This window comes from Rhea americana, unplaced genomic scaffold, assembly GCF_003343005.1.
Source record: "Rhea americana isolate MKP2758 unplaced genomic scaffold, rheAme1 scaffold_19, whole genome shotgun sequence".
Lineage (NCBI taxonomy): Eukaryota > Metazoa > Chordata > Aves > Rheiformes > Rheidae > Rhea > Rhea americana.
The window spans coordinates 6,403,052-6,411,222 of record NW_028186038.1 but is presented as its reverse complement, the minus strand read 5'-3'; positions in this window follow the sequence as shown (position 1 = coordinate 6,411,222).

Sequence of the window (8,171 nt, the reverse complement as noted above, 5' to 3'; positions counted from 1 at the left end):
CTTTCTTTTGGGACTGAAGAATGAAAATGTTCAAATCATTAGGACATACATTCTTGAGGGCTTGGTCTTCTGTCACTTAAGYTTTTGTGCATTCAGCACAGTAGTGGAGTGCGTGTAGTTTTATTTCSTTGGAAACAAGTAACATGCATTAGCCAAAAACCCCAGTGAAAACTTGGTTTTAGCCCATGTTTACTGTTGACTAAAAGCCTTCTTGTTGTTCGTTAATACACAGCAGCTGTTAGGTGGCTTAGGTTGCTTAATTAGGTGCTGTTAGATATTTAATTGTAGTGATGCAGTTTTTTGTCTGAGATCACCTTTGAAAAGACAAAAGTACCCAACTGCTTATGGTGATGATACTGTATTAAAAGGAATGGGTATTTATCTGCATAGATACAGTAAAGAGTGTGTACATATTACTAGTCTGTTTAATGCAAAATAACAGGATAAATCTTAACCGTGATTAAGTAAGTCATTTTACATTGCACCATCGCTTTTCATGATTTGGCTGAGAAGTGTTATTTCTGTGTAACTTGCTAACTTTTTTCTTTTTGTTTTCATCTAAGCCAGGTAAGTGTTGAAACACTTGAGCAGTGCCTTAAACAAACACAAAAAACAGTCTCTTTTTCTTCTGAGGATGGTTAGCAGTTTTTCTGCAAAAATCTGTTGGTACTGCAGCTTGTACTAAGGAAGACTGCAGTTGACTTTGTAGTGATATGGGGTTTTTATGTTATGTTTGGGACGTTACTGAGCAAAATGAAGRATCGTTCTTGTTTGATTGCTTGTATGTTGATATCGTTGGATTGGATCCATTTGCTCTAGAGAAAAGCAGTCTCGGGCTCAGATACAGCACAGAGTCTGATACAAATTCCTAAAAATAGCTCCCAGGAGACTTTAGTTTTATTTGTTGAAAACCAGGTACTTTCTGAATGGAAATGTCTAAAATCTCAGTGTAGATAATGACTGTCTAGAGGAGGGTCCTTGTTTTAAACCTCTAATTGCTGTAATGGTAGTTGGTATGTAATTGGTAATCCTCAACCTGAGGATTACCATGACAAAGTTGATATATTAAAACTACATTTGCTCATTTTCTATGAGCAGATGGACATGTTGCTTAGCTTGTTCTACAGTACTTGATTTTTGAGGAAAAGTTTTGAAAGCATAAACTAAAAGCTAATCTGGAAGATAATAAGGTAAGTTAATTGTAGTTGCAGAGTACTTTATGGTGTGTTTAAAATCAGAGGAATCATGGAGCACGAGAAAGAAGCAGCTGATAATCTGTCCCAGGGTGGCGGTTGTGCAAGGTGCAAGTATGTCTCATGCCATTTTTGCTCAGGTTTCACAGTGTACTTGCCAGCCAGAACTTGGGCTGAGAAACAAAGTTCCAGCTCCCAGATTCCTCTCCCCCCCACCCCAAGCACACTGTGCTTGTAACAGCACCGAGGAACTGAGCACAGAACAGGCTTTGAGAAAAATGATTTACTGCTTCTCAGTGTCCAAAAAAATAAACAAAGTGTGACTGTGTGACCCATAGGATAAAGTTTGTATTTAGGTTTTCCTGCATTTCCTTGCCATGTTGCTGGTGGGTGGCGTGGGACTGCTCTCCCCCAGCCCTTCACCCACACTCCCCGCTGGCATTGCCTGGCCCTTTATTTCCTCTTTCTTGGCCACCCTGTCAGTAAGGAAAAAGAGCAGTATTAAGCCTACGTAGTATTTTAATAAGAATGTTTGGTTGGATGCAGAGTGATTCCAAAGGCTGGCATAATTGCAAGCACAACTTGCCAGCGAGGGGTAGGTTACGCCAAAGGATTTATTTACGAGGAAAGAAGCCAAAGGATTTTCTTTTCTACCAACCAGTGATGGTTTCAAAGGAGTCTCTGTTCCCTGGCATGGAATGTTTTGTAACTTGACAGCCATACTATATGCCTTCTCCTCTTTTATATACCTGTGGTTTGCATTTTCTGTTAGTAGCTTTGATCCAGTGTAACTGGAGCAGCAGATAATAAACTTTTCCAGTGCCATTTTCATTCCTATAAAGGAATATCCCAATTAAGTTGATGCTTTGACAGGTTTTTTCAAACTTCCTGAATATTTTTCTGCCTAAAGTTTAATTTTCCCCATGTTTTTAGAAACAGCATTTACAGTGTTTGAAAAGATTCTACTGGAAGTTAAACTATTTCCAAGGTAAGTTCTGTAAGATCAGTAGGGTATTCCTGCTTTTCTACTGCGGAGTGCTCCRTTGAAATGTAGGGCTTAGTAGTTTGCTTTTGCCAAATGTTGTTCTTAACAAACCGTAGACTCTCYCCCAAACATCTTTTATCTTTCTACCTCCAGAACATACCTTGTTCAACTTTCAGAATGAGAGCACTGGACAATGCAGTCTGATTTTGCTGCTGCTATTCAGTACTTTCATTTCACTTCATTTTGTACTTTGCAATGTTAAGTATAAGTGAGAGATTAGTACTCACAGAAGCAAAGCTAAGAGGAGTAAATATGACAGAAAATACTTTACCTGCCACAATATGCAAGTCTTTTCCAGACAGCGGGAAAACAGTGCTAAAATGACAAGATAGGACCTTGCTGTCTGTGACATGGATTCATTGCAACTGTTCGTGTGTACTTACCACAGCCTTAGAGGGCAATCAGGATGGGCAGCAATCTTCTGTTTGCTGCGGCAAGGTCATGTCGTTTTGGAGTTTGGAGGGAAACCATTCTTACAGAGGTGCCTGAATGCAAATATTCACACTTGAAACTTGCACTAATTGCCCTCATTTGGCCACTTCTATATCCTCATTGTAAAGATCTCCCACACGATTTGTTGTTCAGGTCATCAAACTACCCAGTATAGTGAACTGAATGTTACAACTGCTTTCCGCAGTGACATGCTACAGAAATGATCTTTCATGGAAGATAAGCTATTCTCCAATTGTGTAAAACATCATAAAAATGATTATTTATAAAAGAGGGAAAGGGAAGCCAGTTGTATAAAAATGTTCCTGAAGAATATTGTCAGTTTGAAAAGCAAAGTCTTTTTCTTGATTCTGTTAAAAGAACAAAGATATTATAGGCTTGAAGATACTCTGCTTCAAAGAGAAAGGGATGTGATGTTAAGAACACATGCATGGATTGATTTGTTGAGAAGGTGGAAAGGGGACTGCATGTTAGATTAAAGGTCTGGAGCTTGAGTTTGATGAAGTCATCGGTGCTTTCACGGTTACACCACCTAACTGAGAAAAACCTAACGTTGTGTTTCTTGTGCCCTATTTGTTCTATATTGCTGCTTATACATAAACTAAGAATATGGTCCCCCTTGGAAGTACTTTTTAGTTTCTTTGAGATGAAATAGACACGTAAGATTTGTATCTTATTTTGCAGTCAAGTTGCAAAATAATTTGAATTAACTTAAAATCTGTATATTTTCAATGCAGATATTAATTGGGTGGTTGGTAGGGTATTAAACTAAGGCACTTGATAGCTGATTACAGCAGTTCAGAATACACAGAAATGTTTCCTAAAGTTAATGTTTAATTGAGTCACCTATTTATTTTGCTTGCAGTTTGAACTAAGAAATTATAGACCAATCCTTTCACAATGTTAGCTATAAGGAGCAACAGGCTAGAACAAGCTTTAAATTAGCAAAACAAAATTGACAGCAAGGCAAAAGATCTCTGCAAGCAGCTGAATGGAAATCATTTTGCAAAAAGTAGTTTTTATGAGGCCAAACATTGTACTAACTGCCTAAATAGTGTATAAAGGGATGAACATGTCCCTTGCTGGGATAATGCTCTTCTGGGCTTAAGGCAGGCTACAGCCCAAAAATACCTTTTTGGAAGGAAGCAGGAGTTCTTGAATTCAAGATGACTGTTTTCTTGTTTGTTTTTAAAGGCAGTTGGGGACTCATTTTACATGTGAGTTAATGTGAATATGTGAAATATTTCTAAGTGGMGCTTCCATTCCCCATAGGAAATAGCTTTTCCTCTTTCAGTTCTACCCTACTCTCTGCTCCTCGCCCTCTCCCCAAACCACGGGGCTCTTATCAGCAACTTAAATGACAGGGTGTGACTGTGCCCTTCTGAACTCCTTAATTAAAAAATGGTGTTATTGGTGTGAAAATAATTGCAGCTTCATTCGTGGTGCTCCTTACATAGATGAAACCTGACCTAAGACATTATAGCCCAGATCGGAAAGGTAAAGTTACTTGGTCAAAACAGTAGGAAAGCTAATTGTTCGTACATCTGTCAGAACCTTCTTAAGGAATAACTTGCATATAGAATCCTCATCCAAAGCAAAAATAATTTGAAGAAATGCTTATGTGTTTAAATATTTTTTTTTAAATGTTACTATCAGAGCAGGGAATTTYAGGCTGTTTGCAAATTACTACTTATGTTGTTGTTGAAACAAGGTATCATTGGCCTCTGTTCTTCACTTTCGTATCTATGACTGGATTGTGCCTTCAGAAGCACATGGATTGCCTAGTTCATACGGGAGTTTAGCGCAACGGCCGTGCCTTCATGCACTGGTGGCCACCCAGCAGCTCRGAAGCAGCTGGGGCAGGCGTCAGCAGCGTCCTTCCCTGTCAGCCGTCCTCTGGGTGCGGTAAGGAAACAGAAGGGTTACATCTGACCTCCTCAGTGATCTGCTGTTTGAGCATGTTGCTACCTTCTATTTTTTAAGCATTAGTGTAGTTCAAAACATGCTTTATAGCCAAACACAACTTCTAAGGAAATAAAATTTAGTTGGATATTTTGCATTAGGCAAAACCTGCAAAATCTAGTCTGTCAGTTGCATTGTGTTTATTTGCAAATGAAATTACTTTAAAAGTAATTATTTTATGCTCTTAAGTGTTTTTTCGTAAAAGCGAAAGGGTGCATTTGATATATTTTTGACGTGTAACTGACTCCAGTGACAAAGGGCTTGTGACTTCTTGGTTGGCCAATTACTCTTTTTCTGACTTGGCTGTGGGAAGAGTTTTCCCACTCACCACAAGTGGATCAGGCTTTGGTGCTGAAGGTTTAAGTCTCACTTGATGCTGAAATCTGAATACAGGGTCTTTCTCACATTTATTGCTGCTTTTGAGAATGCCACATAAAGCTGTTACAATTATTGTTGGGCCTGAATTATTCAGACATCCTTACTAATTTACTCCATGTAATTATACTTGGAGAATTTTCCCAGTAGCTTTGCCTATTTTTTGAGATCAGTCACTTTATTTTAATGATCAAAGTATCATAGAATCAGTAAGGTTGGAAGGGACCTCTGGAGATCRTCTAGTCCAACCTCCCTGCTCAAGCAGGGTCACCTMGAGCATGTTAGACAGGGTTGCATCCAGGTGGGTCTTGAATATCTCCAGAGAAGGAGACTCCWYAACCTCTCTGGGCAACCTGTTCCACTGCTCCATCGCTCTCACAGTGAAGAAAATCCCCCTCATGGTCAGGCAGAACTTCCTGTGCTTCAGTTTGTGCCCATTGCCTCTTGTCCTGTCACATGGGACAACTGAAAAGAGTTTGTTCCTGTCCCCTTGACACCCTCCCTTCAGGTACTTGTACACTTTGATCAGAGCCCCCCCTCAGTCTTCTCTTCCCCAGGCCCCTGAAGAGGCCCAGCTCTCACAGCCGTTCCTCAGAGGGCAGGTGCTCCAGCCCTCTGATCATCTTTGTGGCCCTATGCCGGACTCTTTCCAGTAGCTCCATGTCTCTCTTCTGGGAGCCCAGAACTGGACACAGGACTCGAGATGAGGCCTCCCCARGGCTGAGTAGAGGGGTAAGACCACCTCCCTCGATCTGCTGGCAAYAGTCTTCCCAAGGCACCCCAGGAGACCATTGGCCTTCCTGGCCACAAGGACACATTGCTGGTTCATGGTCAACTTGTCATGCACCAGCACTCCCAGGTCCTTCTCTGCAGAGCTGCTCTCCAGCTGTTCAGCCCCCAGCTTGTACTGGTGCCCAGGGTTATTTTTCCCTAGGTGCAGGACTCTGCCCTTGTCCTTGTTGAACCTCAGGAGGTTCCTCTCTGCCCAGCTGTCCAGCCTGTGCAGGTCTCTCTGGATGGCAGCACAGCCCTCAGGTGTGTCAGCCCCTCCTCCCAGCTTGGTATCGTCGGCAAACTTGCTGAGGAGGCACTCTGTCCCCTCATCCAGGTCATTGATGAAAAAGTTGAACAGGATGGGACCCAGTACTGAGCCCTGGGAGACTCCACTAGCCACAGGCCTCCAGCTAGACTCATCGCCACCGATGACGACCCTCTGAGCTCTGCCTTTCAGCCAGTTCTCAATCCACCTCGCTGTCCACTCGTCTAAGCCACACTTCCAGAGCTTATCTAGGAGGATGTTATGGGAGACTGTGTCAAAAGCCTTGCTGAAATCAAGGTACGCAATGTCCACTGCTGTCCCCTCATCTACCCAGCCAGTCATTCCAGCAGAGAAGGCTAGCAGATTGGTTAAGCAGGATTTCCCCGTGGTGAATCCATGCTGGCTACTCCTGATCACCTTCTTTTCCTCCRTATGTCTGGAGATGACATCCAGAATGAGCTGTTCCATCCCCTTTCCAGGGWTGGAGGTGAGGCTGACCGGCCTATAGTTGCCTGGGTCCTCCTCCTTGCCCTTTTTGAAGACTAGAGTGACAYTGGCTTTCTTCCAGTCCTCAGGCACCTCTCCAGCTCTCCAGGACCTTTCAAAGATGATGGAGAGCGGTCTGGCAACAACATCCGCCAGCTCCCTCAGTACCCGTGGGTGCATCCCRTCCGGGCCCATGGATTTGTGGATGTCTAGCCTGCCCAGAAAGTCTCTAATCCTATCCTCCTCAACCAAAGGAAAGTCTTCCCTTCTCCAGACTTTCTCCCTCAYGTCCAGGCTCTGGGATTCCTGGGGGCTGCCCTTAGCAGTGAAGACTGAAGCAAAGGCGGCATTCAGTAACTCTGCCTTCTCTGCATCCCTTGTCACYAGGGTCCCCACCCCATTCAGTAGCAGGCCCACATTTTCCCTAGTCGTCCTCTTGCTGCTGATGTATTTGAAGCAGCCCTTCCTATTGGCCTTGACATCCCTTGCCAGACTCGGTTCCAGCTGGGCCTTAGCCTTCCTTGCTGCATCTCTACATACTCTGACTGCATTCCTGTAATTCTCCCAAGTAGCCTGTCTCCTCTTCCACGTTCTGTGTATTTTCTTCTTCTGTTTGAATTTGGCCGAGAGCTCCTTGCTCACCCAAGTATACTAATAAATCCCATGGTCCCCCCAGGGCTTGCTCAAACGTACCCATTCTCAGACCATAAAGTTAATCATTTCACTGACTGTTTCTGTTTTTTGTTCCAAATTCAACATTGACTTGTACTAGAATAGGAGCAGAATAGGAAGTGTGTTAGCTTTTCCATTTCGTATCTTAAGCAGCAGGCACTTTTGCATCACTTTTCTCTGGGCTAAGGCACACCCTTGACTTTCAAAARGRAAAAAAAAAAAGTGAAAAAAGCAACTATCAGGTTCTGTCTTGTGCTAATTTTAATACACAGATCATGCAAAAGGGAAAGCATTTTTTGTATTTTAGAAAAAGACATTTGAAGGTGTGCTAACTGTAAATTTATTTTTTCATTTGGTAGATAGTGTAATTTACTTTCAGATTTCAGTTCAGAACATTTTGATACTGACTCAGCTAAGTCTTTTTTTTTTTTTTTTTTTTACTTTTTTTTTTTTTTTTTTTTTTTTTTTTTTTTTTTTTTTTTTTTTACTCTTCCTTTTACAGCGATCGTTCAGTTTTAAAAGACTTTTTATCAGATAATACATGAGAGGAATTTGAAGCACGTTATTCTGTTGCTTTGGCAACACCAGCTACTAGAACTTTGCAAGGCTTCACATAGGAYGTCTGAAGGCTAAAGTTACTGGTTGTTTGCTTGTACGCAGATAAAGCTTAATTTCAGAGTTGTRCGTTCTCAGGCACACTTGTTGGCTTTGCTCTTGACTTGGTAATTCTCGGTTTGTAAAGCTGCAGCGCTGTTGCTTTAACAGCGGGCGCGTCCGCAGCAGTGTGTTGGAGGGCGTTTCACCGGGGACGGTGGGAGCAGGGGGAGTTTGTGTAGCTGCAGCGCTCCCAGCCAATCAGCAGAGCTGTCAGAGGGTGGAAGCATTTTTAACACTTCCTCTCCTTTAATTTTTAACATGTTCTTTTCTGATTCCACACCCCCCCCCCCCC